This window comes from Dasypus novemcinctus, chromosome 5, assembly GCF_030445035.2.
Source record: "Dasypus novemcinctus isolate mDasNov1 chromosome 5, mDasNov1.1.hap2, whole genome shotgun sequence".
Lineage (NCBI taxonomy): Eukaryota > Metazoa > Chordata > Mammalia > Cingulata > Dasypodidae > Dasypus > Dasypus novemcinctus.
This window is the reverse complement of record NC_080677.1, coordinates 54,721,570-54,734,441: the sequence shown is the minus strand read 5'-3', so window position 1 is coordinate 54,734,441 and position 12,872 is coordinate 54,721,570. Positions and strand designations below refer to the sequence as shown.

Here is a 12,872-nt window from a genome sequence, read left to right as displayed (position 1 = left end):
TTTTATTTTTTTGTAATTTTTAGTATGCTCCAACGAATATACTAAATTGAAATTTAACTGTATTTTACACCCAAGAAACACAAGACAGTCTCTAGGAGAGCATAAAGAAGGACTGTACTGTGATGGGGAAAACCTGACACTATGGTGTTATTTTTGGTAGACAGGGGAGCAGAAGTGGAAAAGAGCAGAGAGGAGGAGCCCTAATTGGGTTCCCTTAGAAAATGCTAGATACCCTGCAATCCTGAAGTGTCCTGTCCTCTTTTATGGTCATTCTCCTACCTGGTCACAGGTGTAAAGGACAGAGCTGCTGGAGGAAGGCATCCTCTATTAAGCATTTCAAACTCCAGAAAACTCTTGAGATGAGACAGTCAACAAATATGCGTGAATCTAAATGTGTGTGCACATTTGCTTTTCTTGAAACATGAAGTTCTTTTTCATCTGACTTTCATTTTCTCATTTTGATGGGACAGGAGTACCAAAAATGTTTTCCTTTCATAAGAAAAACATAAGCATTCACGTGATGATAAATGGCAGTTGATGCTCAACCTCAAGGCTGGTGAGACAGGAGGATGTGTGGAGGATACGTGTGTGGTCTGAAGGGACAGTGTCTGATCAGCTCCAGCCAATTTTTTTTTTTTTTTTTGCCACTCAGGAATCAGATATGTGAGAGATGTGAATTTTCAGATGAAATATTTCTATTTTTAAATATCACTTACTGCTTGGGCCCAACAAACGTGTCTGTGGATTATATTCAGTTCTGGAGCAATCAGTTTGTTACTGCTGACATAGATCTTGTTGTGGGCTTTCCATTTTGTGATCTGGCCATATTTCTTTCTCTCTCTAGCTCCTGCTTTCCTTTCTTCTACTTCTATTTATTGGTGAAAGTCACAGCTGAGCAAGTTGCACTCTTGCAAAGTTGTCCACTTTCATAGTTTTTACTAACACTGTTCTAAACCCTCCCAGGTGATCTAAATCCATCTCTTGGCTAAATGCACCCACCAGAGAACTTTGTATGCAGCAGGTATTCAAAATGGCTATGAATAACTTGAACTAGGTAAAAACTTAAGCAAAGACATTGGAGCTCTATTGTCCCATCCTGAAGATGTTGTAATACTGATTTGTTTTTTATTTAATCCAATTCTGTGAATGTTTTCAGGGGATCTAGCACTAGTATCATACTTTCCTAGGATGTGATAGAAAGTAGCAGATTTACTGTTAAGCTAATAAAGTTTAAGCATCAAGACCTCTCACTTTCCTGAAACCTTCAGAATGCTGGAAGCTTCAAGAAAGTGTTCTTGATGGATAGAGAAGACAGGTTACAACCAGCTAATTTGTGGTGATGGCTTACCTCACTCTAAATAAATATTCAGTTTTGCACCTAATTTTGCTCCTAACTTTGTATCCTTTTCTTAGAAAGGATCCCTGTAGCAGTTTGATATTATTGATGAATTCCAAAAAGAAATACTGGATTAAGTTTGTAAACTGATCTTTTCCTCTGGGCATATTAGATTATATTTTCGATTCATGGGTTTACTAGATTAAATAATTATGTAAACCTCTTGTGCCAGTGGGGCATGGCAAAGGACAGAGTTGGGGGTTCCTAATGTTGGAGTTCTGATGTTGGAGTTTGGTGCTGAAGCTGGAACTCTGGGAAGAGAGGAACCCAGGAAGCTTGAACCCTTGCAGACGTTGGCAGCCATCTTGTTCCAACACATGAAAACAGACTTATGCTTTATGTTCTGGTATCTGTAAGCTCCTACCCTAAATAAACACCCTTTATAAATCACAACCAATTTCTTGTATTTTGCATCGGCACCCCTGTGGCTGATTAATACAGTCCCCAAATTGTATATGCTTCAGGTCCCACAAAAGTTGGATCTGCCCTTGCAAGTAACACAGAGTCCATGCTCTAAAGGGAATTGTGTGGAATCCAGAGCCTCATTCTCCAATATCACCCAGAATAATTAATGCTTTACCTAGAGAACTTTCAGAACAGTTCACATGGGGGATTAAGGGCTTAATCCTGGGTGTCTTTGGGAAAGATAGTTTTTTTTTTTAATTAGAGAAGTTGTGCACTTACAAAACAAGCATGCATAGCATGCAAAATTCCCATACATCATCCCTCCACCAATATCTTACATTTTTGTAGAACATTTGTTACAGATTATGAAAGAACATCATCAAACTATTATCACTAACTGTGGGCCATAGCATACACTTGCTTTTTTTTCCATTCACCTCCTATTATTCCACCATGTGTTAGTACTGTGTATTTATTATAGTTCATGAGAGAACACTCCCATATTTGTACTGATAACCACAGTCCATCTTCTACCACATGGGTCACTGTGTTACACAGTACCATGCCTTGTACAATCTATCCAAAGTTTATACTTAGTGACTCTCAGTTTCATAACAGAGCTGTGCAGTTATTACCTCAGTAAATTTTCCGTACTCCAAAATAGTTTTCCTTAGTCCAAAAACAAAACAAAACAAAACACCCCATAACCTCCTATTATTTATTCTTAGAGTTCATACAGTAACTTCTTTGACATTGCTGCAAGAATATTACAATATTGCCAACTATAATCCATAAAATACATTTATTGTATTTTCCCCATGTATCACCATATTCTTACCACCTTGTAGTAGTGACACACATTTGTTCTAGTTTATACATGAATATCCTTGTATTTGTGCTGTTAACCACAGTCCTCATCTTCCTCCAGGTTCACTACGTTATTCAGTCCCTAGATTATTCTCTATTTCTGTTAATTGACATTTAAGTTCCCTTTTAGCCACAATCCCATTTATAAACCAGTTGTGTTAGTTATACTCACTATAATGTGTTACCATCAACTCTATCCATTTCCACACTTTATAGTCAAGCTAATGAAAAATTCTACATACATTAAGCATCATACCCCTTCTCAGCCCTCATCCTACCTCTTAGTAACCTATACTCTAGATTTTTAACTCCATGTTTTTGTTCTTCATATTTAGTTCATATTAATGAAACATACAGTATTTGTCCTTCTGCGTCTGGCTTATTTCACCCAGCATAATGTCCTCTAGGTTCATCCATGTTATCATATGTGCCCCAATTTCATTTCTTCTTACAGCAACATAGTATTCCATCATACATATGTACCACATTTTGTTTCTCTGTTCATTGGTGGATGGACACTTGGGTTGTTTCCATCTTTTGACTATTGTGAATAATACAGATATGAACATCAGCGTGCAAATATCTGTTGGATCATGGTTTTCAGTTCTTATGTAAATATTCCTAGTAGAGGAATTGCTGAATCATATGCCAGTTCTATGTTTAGCTTCCTGAGGAACTGCCAAACTGTCTTCCACAGAGGCTGCACCATTTTACATTCCCACCAACAGTGAAGGAGTGTTCCTGTTTCTCCACATACTTGTAATTTGTACATGTGAAGCAGGCATTCAGCCATTGAGCTACACCTTCTCTGTTGTTTTTTAAAAAATAATGGCCATTCTATGAGGTGTGAGATGATACTTCATTGTATTTTTGATTTGCATTTCCCTAATAGCTTGTCATATTGAACATTTTTCCATGGGCTTTTTGACCATTTGTAGTTCCTCTTTGGAGAAATGTCTATTGAAGTCTTTTGCCCATTTAAAATTGGGTTGATTGCTCTTTTATTGTTGATTTGTATGATCTCTTTATATAGCATGGAATCAATATGGGGTTTCCAAATATTATCTTCCATTGAGTGGGCTGCCTTTTCACCTTCTTAACAAAATCATGTGCAAAAGTGTTTAAGGTTGAGGAGTTCTAATTAGCTTTTTAAAGTGTCAGTTTCCTTATTTGTAAAATAGGATAAAAATGGTAGTACCTGTATCATTTTGGTTTTTAGGAAGATTAAGTAAACCAATGTTAATAAAGTATTTAGAAGGAAACCTCACACATAATAAACACTCAATACATGTTCACCATTATTATTCTCTCCCCCCTACCCCAAGTCATTCAGGAGCCACCTGGTTAACTGATAGGGGAGGATAGAAGGAACAATGTTTCCTTGAAGTAAAACAGCTTTTCTTCAATTAAAGCATCCCAGTGCTTAGCTATTTTACACAGTAAAGTCGTAGGTTAACTTTCTTGTGAGAAATGAGTTTTGCTGCTAGGAAAAGTTTGAAGTTCACTGAACTTTTTTGATTTATATTTTGGATGAGAATAGAAATGATCAGAAGAATTTAAATTGAGCAGGCAATTTCATCATTCATTTGAAAAACTAGGATTCTTGCTTTCCTGAATGAATAATCCCAATGCCAATAATTAACCTAGTCTGACTGCTCAAGAGGTGGTCAGCTGATCAGCATCACGAGCATCACCCAGAGCTTGTTCGAAATGTAGAGTCTTAGACCCTGACTCAGTCTCCTGAATCAGAATCTGCATTTTATCAAGATCCTCTGGTGGTTTCCATGCACATTAAGTTTAAGAAGCACCAATATAGCAGTTAGAAACATGGGTTATGATATCAGATGGCCTTGGTTTTGAGGAAAGTGAGAATACGTATCTCCAAGAGTTATTATGAGGATGAAATGAGATAATGCTTGGCAAATAAAAAGTAGTCAATAAATCTTATGTATTGGTGTTTGAATGTCAGTGGTAGCAAAGGCTTGCAAAGAATTTATGTTGGAATTTTTCATCTTAACTTCCAAAATAATTTTTTTTCTTATAAAGGAAGGAAGGGAGTAGAAGGAGGGAGAAGGGAAGGGAAGGGAGAAAAGAGGAGTGGAGGGGGAAACGGACTTTGGCCCAGTGGTTAGGGCATCCGTCTACCACATGGGAGGTCCCCGGTTCAAGCCCGGGCCTCCTTGACCCGTGTGGAGCTGGCCCGTGCGCAGTGCTGATGCGCGCAAGGAGTGCCGTGCCACGCAGGGTGTCCCCCGTGTAGGGGAGCCCCACGCGCAAGGAGTGCACCCGTAAGGAGAGCCGCCCAGCGCGAAGGAGGGAGCAGCCTGCCGAGGAATGGCGCCGCCCACACTTCCCGTGCCTCTGACAACAGAAGCGGACAAAGAAACAAGACGCAGCAAAAAGACACAGAAAACAGACAACCGGGAAAGGGGAGGAGAATTAAATAAATAAAAATAAATCTTTAAAAAAATAAAATAAAATAAAGTCAAATATTAAAAAAAAAAAAAAGAGGAGTGGAGAGAGACAGGAAGGGAAGAAACGTTTTGGATTTTAAAGGAATGGCATTGCTAAAGGCACTCCTCAGATAGCTGGACTGTTTCTTTCTATTTGTGGAAATAATTGACATTATTCTCTTGGAACTCAGCATAAAAATCAAATGAATCAATCTGTCACAAATCGACACCACATAAATGAACTCATTTAGCTCTCATTTAGTAAAAATGACTTGCTGCTAGTCAGTTACTCCATCTGAATTCCCTTTCACAGAGAAAGATATAAATAGGTCTTCTTCCGGTCCTGTTAGCAGCAGAAGTGCCAATGTGTCTTGGCATTAGAACCTGTTACCTGGCACTGGTGTCTGATTTGGTTCCTACTATTTTCTGTAAGACATTCTATTCTACAAATTTCTCTGAGATGGGCAGTCTTAGAAGTAGAATTGTACCTTATTTAAACAGGACTCAATTATAAAAAAGGTGTTTTTGAAGGACTCTGTCATTCGACAACAGAATAATCTGTTGAACAGTTCAACAAATGGATACTTGGACTCCCTGTAATATCGAAAGTCAGAGGCTCTGCAGTTGTTTCCACCAGGCCCATACAGGAGCCTATTCCTGTAGATTTGAACACAGGCAATGATTCAAATGGCCATGCCAGTAAACTATCATGGTGGGTTCCTTCTCTAACGCTCTTCCCTCTGTCTCCACTCCTTGAGAATTCTTACTTATTCCTCAGTTGCAGCTGAAATGTCAGCTTTTTTGTAAGGCCTTCCCAGTTACCTTCTGCACAGTTGGTGTGTTTGCTTTACAGTGTTTAATATTTGCTTCCGTCTACACCACGCGTCCCTCTGGTTATTGCTGGCTGTTGCTGGGTCTGCCTCCCCACGCCCTCCCTGCTGGATTATGAGTTCCTGGGAAGTGGGGACCGTGTCATTTATCTCTGTATTCCTCACACTCAGCCTAGAGAGACAGCCAGGAGATGCCCAAAGAGTGGTGGCTGACTAAGTGGATTAGTGGCAGAACTACTTACGAGGATGGTAAGGAGCTTAGGGGGAATCCTCTTGTGGGCATGGACTGTCCCTTCCACTCCATCTTCATACAAGTGAATTCTGATTTGGAATGAAGATTGCAGGCAGCTTTAATAAATGGCAGCTGGAACTTAAACACTAGGGACAAGAAGCTAAAGAACTGCAGCAGGAAATATGTCAATCCTTAAGTAGTATTAAAATGTCCCTCACTTAGAGCTCTCTCTCTCATATTTGCAAAATGAATGAAAATTGATTATATAGAAGTTTTTATAATTGTTGGTGGAAAGAAATGACCACTTACTCTTTATACAGGTTTGACCCAGATATTAAAATCACAAATATTCGGTGTTTTTTCATGTTAACCAAAATTTACTTCACAATTTACCAAAGTGTTGGCAGCTTGCATTCTAATAACTTTAGTCAATAATAAGAGTAACAGAGTAGGTTAATTAATTCTTGGTATAGTGTGGGTATATATTGAAAATGGCATTGAGATATTGAAAGTCTAAGATGTTAGTAGCAAGGGTGTTGACCTCAATGGCAGACTGCACCCACTCGGCAGGCAGCAGTGCCTTTGACATTGGTCATTGCCAGCCTTGACCTGGGTAGGCGCAATGGTGGGTACATCTTGCAGGCTTTGGTAGGATATCAGTTATGGTCCCAGCAATAGGAAATAACAATGGTAGAGGAAGAAAATGACAGGTGCCAATGGGTGAAAAGGAGGCCTTGGTATACACATCAGATGCCCTTCAAGTCCCACAACCATTTGGGAGGTGAAACCCAAATCGAAATAGGCATTCTGGAGTTTGGGCAGGACACTGCAAGGCTGAGCCAGACATCTACCACATAGTGACATTCATGGTAGTCTTATTTTATCTCCAGAGTTGTCTGGCTTTGAGTTCATGATTCTTTAAAGAAGACACATATTAAGATCATCCAAAAGCCTCAGAGAAAATAAAAGACAACAGCATGAAGGCAAGAAAGAAAGGTGATGCTGAAGGGACAAAGAAGATAAAATGAGAAAAGACAAAGTCCCAGGGATATTAGAGATGCCTAAGGACTAATCAGAGAAAGTCTGAGCTGCAGAGTACAAATGTAATGAGAATAGTCTTGAGAAGGGGTGGGTTGGGGAAGATGGTTTAAGGCTCTCTGTCTCTAAGAAGACTGCTAGGTGGAAAGTAAAGAGGGCTAGTGAAAATTTTTTCCAGATGGAGAAAATGGAGATGGGGAGGGTATGGAGAATATCCTAGGGCATTCTGTGTCACTACAATTCCAAGTGCATTCTGGAAGGGGAGGGTGGAGTTCTGGGGCAGTTGGTGTATGGGAGAAGGAAAAGGAAATGGATCGGGAAGATGGCAAGGTTGTGGCAGGAGGCATTGATATGCGACTTGAATGCCCATGTGCACCAGAGGCAGGGCTGCTGTGTCTGATTGTGCAGGTTGTGCCTTGTATTTCTCACACTAAGCTGTATGTCCTATCTCAAGAGGCATCTCCCTGAAGGAAGGAGGGAGAATTAAAAAAATCCGTAAAGCACTATGTAGCCTAGCAGTATCCTGCACCAGTAGGCTTTCTCTGTTCATTCTACACATTTAGAAAGGAGCCTGTGCTGATTTCTCCAATCAGTTGGGATAGAGGTATTTAAAACATACTTGAGAAAGTTCTTATACTGTATATCTACCTTAAGGACAGGGCAGTTTGGCTTGCTCAGGGGAGGGACTCAGGCACTCTTAGTTCTCAATCCCACTTGCCTTATACTCTGTCCTGAAAAATATTTTCTAATTTGATTTGAAGGTCTCTCTTGCCTTTTTAAAAATATATTTTTATTAGAGAAGTTGTGAACTTACAAAACAGTTGTGCACATATGTGGAATTCCCATACAACACTCTTCCACCAACACACTCTATTATTGTGGAAAATTTTTTACAAATTTTGAGATAATATCATCAGACTATTACCACTAACACTGGTCTATAGCATACATTGGTATATTTTTTCCATACTTCCCTATTATTAACACAGTACATCTTTGGCATTGATGCAAGATTATTACAGTACTGTTGTAATATTGTATTACAGCAATAATATAACTTACGTTATATTAATTGTTATATTAATTGCATTTTTCCATGCTTGTCCACATTCTTACCACCTTGCAATAGTGAAGTATATTTGTTCTAGTTCATAGAAGGTCATTTTTGTATTTGTACTATTAATTGTAATTCTCATTCACCTCTGGGTTCACTATGTTATTCAGTCCATAGATAATTCTCTAGCTTTCTTTCAATTGACATTTACATCCCTAGACTACTCTTTTAGCCACAATCCCATTTATAAACCAGCTCTATTAGTTCTTCACTATAATGTGCTACTGTCATCTCTATCCATTTCCACACTTTTACAGTCAAACTAATTAAAATTTCTACATATATTAAGCATTAGTACACTTTCTCAGACTTCCTCATATCTCCTAATAACCTGCCCTATAGGTTTTAACACCATGAGCTTATTCTTTGTATTTAGTTCATAATAATGAGACCATGCAATATATGTCCTTTTACTTAGTATAATATCTTCCATGTTATCATATGTGTCCCAATTTTGATTCTTCTTACAGCAGCACAGAATTCCATCATATGTATATCCCACATTTTGTTTATCCATTCATTGGTTAATGGACATTAGGGTTGTTTCCATCTTTTAGCAATTGTGAATAATGCCACTATGAACCTTGGTGTACAAATGTCTGTTCACATCACAGTTCTCAGTTCTCCTGGGTTTATTCTTAGTAGAGGAATTGCTGGGTCAGTTCTATATTTAGCTTCCGGAGGAACTGCCAAACTGTCTTCCACAGAGGCAGCTCCATTTTACATTCCCACCAACAGTAAAGGAGTGTTCCTATCTCTCCACATCCTCTCCAGTACTTATTGTTTTCTGTTTTGTTTTGTTTTTTAATAATGGCCATCCTATGCAGCATGAGATGGTATCACATTGTCATTTTGACTTGCATTTCCTTAACAACTAACAGTAAAAACCTTTTTTCATGTGCTTTTTGGCCATTTGTATTTCCTCTTTGATGAAATGTCTAAGTCTTTGGCCCATTTTTAAATTGTATTGCTTGCTCTTTTATTGTTGAGTTGTATGACTTCTTTACATAGAATGGAAATCAAATCTTTATCAGATATACAGTTGCCAAATATTGTCTTCCATAGAGTGGGCTCCTATTCACCTTCTTGATGAAGTTCTTTGAGTCACAAAAGTGTTTAAGTTTGAGGAGGTCTCATTTATCCATGTTTTCTTTCATTGCTCATGCTTTTGGTATAAAATTTGGGAAGTGGACTTGGCCCAACGGATAGGGCATCCACCTACCACATGGGAGGTCCACGGTTCAAACCCTGGGCCTCCTTGACCCATGTGGAACAGGCCCATGCCTAGTGCTGATGTGTGCAAGGAGTGCCCTGCCACGCAGGGGTGTCCCCACGTAGGGGAGCCCCACACTCAAGGAGTGTGCCCTGTAAGGAGAGCCACCCAGCACAAAAGAAAGTGCAGCCTGCCCAAGAATGGCACCACACACACAGAGAGCTGACACAACAAGATGACGCAACAAAAAGAAAACACAGATTCCCAGTGCCGCTGATAAGGATAGAAGCGGTCACAGAAGAACACACAGCGAATGGACACAGAGAGCAGACAACTGGGGGAGGGGGGGGAGGGGGCGGAAGGGGAGAGAAGTAAATAAGAAATAAATCTTAGGAAAAAAAAAAGAATCTACCACCTATCATCAGGTCTTTTTTTGTTGTTGTTTGTTTTTTAAAAATTGTTTATTCCCTCTCCTTGTCTTGTTTTGTGCTTGCATCTGCTCTCTGTGTTCATTTGCTGTGTTCTGTGTTCTGCTCATCTTCTCTTTAAGAGGCACTGGGAACTGAACCTGGGACCTCCCATGTCAGAGAGAGGCACTCAATTGCTTGCACCTTCACAGCTCCCTGCTTGGTTGTGTCTCTCATTGTCTTTCCTCTTTTTGTCTCCTTGTTTGTGTCATCTTATTGTGTCAGCTTGCTGCATCTGCCCATTGTGTGAGCTCACTGTCTTGCTCATCTTCTCTAGGAGGCACTGGGAACTGGACCTGGGATCTCCCATGTGGTAGGTGGGAGCTCAATGGCTTGAGCCATATCTGCTTCCCAACTATCAAGTCTTGAAAATGTTTCCCTACTTTTTCCAGGAGCTTTATGGTTCTAGCTTTTATATTTAGGTCTTTGATCCATTTCGAGTTAATTTTTGGGTAAGGTGTAAGATAGGGGTCCTCTCTTTCTTGTGGATATGTCTATCCAGTACTCCAGCACCATTTTTTGAATAGACTGTTCTGCCCCAGCTCTGTGGTTTTGACAGGCTTGTCAAAAATCACTTGACCATAGATATGGGAGTCTGTTTCTGAACAATCAGTTTGGTTCCATTTGACTATATATCTATCTTTATGCTAGTATCTTGCTGTTTTTACTACTATAGTTAGGTAATATGATTTAACCCAGAAGTGAGAGTCCTCTAACTTTGCTCTTCCTTTTTAAGATGTTTCTGGCAATTTAGGGCCATTTACCCTTCCAAATAAATTTGATGATTGTGTTTTCCATTTCTTTAAAAAACATTGGTGGAGTTTTCAGTGGGATTGTGTTGAATCAATATTTCAATTTGAGTAAAATTAACATCTTAGTGATATTGAGTCTTCCAATCCATGAGCTTGGAATGTTCTTCCATTTATTTAGGACTTTTAAAAATAGGTTTATTCCTAAATATTTTATTCTTTTAGTTGCTATTGTAAATTTTTTTCCCTATTGTTCTCCTCAGATTGCACATGACTAGTGTACAGAAACACCTCTTATTTTTGTGTATTGAACTTTTATCCTGCCACTATGCTGAAATTATTAGCTCTAGCAGCTTTGCTGTAGATTTTCAGAACTTTCTAAGTATAGGATCATACCTTCTGTGACTAGTGAAAGTTTTACTTCTTCCTTTACTATTTGGATGCACTTTATTTCTTTTTCTTGCCTGATTTCTCTAGCTAGAACCTCTAGCATTATTTTGAACAACAGTGGTGACAGAGGGTATCATTGTCTTCTTCTGATCTCAATGGGAAAGATTTCAGACTTTAATCATTGAGCTCAATGTTAGCTGTGGGTTTTTCATATATGTCTTTATCATGTTGAAAAAGTTTCCTTCAATTCCTATCTTTTGGAGTATGTTTATCAAGAAAGGATGCTGTATTTTGTCAAATGCCTTTTCTGCATCAATCAATAGGATCATGTGGTTTTTCTTCTTTGATTTATTAATGTGGTGTATTATACTGATTGACTTTCTTGTGTTGAACCACTCTTGTATGCCTGGTACAAAACCTATTTGATCGTGATGAATAATTTTTTAAATGTTTTGTTGGACTCTATAAGCAAGTATTTTGTACAGGATTTTTGCCTATTTATTCATTAGGAAAATGGTCTGTAATTGTCTTTTTTTCTTAATATCTTTATGTGGCTTTGGTTTTAGGGTGGTATTGGTTTCATAGAATGAGTTTGGTTGTGTTCTTTCTTGATCAATTTTTTGGATAATTGTGAGTAAAATTGGTATTAAATCTTCTTTGAATGCTTGGTAGAACTCACCTGTGAAACCATCTGGACCTGGGCTTTTCATTTTGGGGAGCTGTTTGATGACTGTTTCAATCTCTTGTGATTGGTTTGTTGAGGTCTTTTGTTTCTTCTAGGGTCAGTGTAGGTGTTCATATGCTCCTAGGAATTTTTCCATTTCATCTGCATTATTTAGTTTGCTGGTGTAGAGTTGTTCATAGTATCCTCTTATGATCTTTTTTATTTCTGTAGGATCAGTAGTAACTCCCTGTTTTCATTTTTTATTTTACTTATTTGCATCTTCTCTCTTTTTTCTTTGTCAATCAATTAATGGTTTGTCAATTTTGTTAATCTCGAAGAACCAATTTTTGGTTTTGTTAATCTTGCTACTGTTTTTTGTTCTCAATTTCATTTATTTCTGCTCTGATCTTTGTTATTTCATTCCCTCTGCTTGCTTTAGAAACAGTTTGCTGTTCTTTTTCTGGTTCCTCCAGCTGTGTAGTTAGGGCATTGATTTTAACTCTGTCTTCTTTTTTACTGTAAGCATTGAGGGCTATAAATTTCCCTCTCAGTACTGACATCACTGCATTCCATAGGTTTGATATGTTGTGTTCTTGTTTTCATTTGAATTGAGATATTTATTGGTTTCTCTTGCTAGTTCTTCTTTGACCCACTGATTATTTAAGAGTGTATTCTTTAATCTTTCTATATTTGTGAATTTTCCTTTTTTGCACCTGTTATTGATTTCCAACTTTATTCCATTTTGATCAGACAAAGTGCTTTGTATAAAATTTCAATCTCATTGAATTTATTGAGATCTGTTTTGATCTCAGTTTTTGTTGAGGTCCAACATATGGTCTATCCTGGAGAAAGCTCCATGAGCACTTGAGAAGAATGTATATCCTGCTGCTTTGGTGTGCAAGGCTCTGTACATGTCTATTAGGTTTAGTCCACTTATCATATTATTCAAGCTTTCTGTTCCTTTATTGATCCTCAGCTCAAATGTTCTGTCCAATGCTGAGAGTGGTGTATTGAAGTCTCTAACTATTATTGTAGAGATACCTATATCTCCCTT

General features: G+C 38.4%; 1 non-coding gene across 1 annotated transcript; it reads left to right on the top strand.

Annotated features, from left to right (window-relative positions):
* Positions 1-4,768: 4,768 nt before the first annotated feature.
* TRNAG-ACC (transfer RNA glycine (anticodon ACC)) lies at positions 4,769-4,851 on the top strand. The gene has a single exon. It is a non-coding gene; the product is annotated as a tRNA-Gly (tRNA).
* The last annotated feature ends 8,021 nt before the right edge of the window (positions 4,852-12,872 follow it).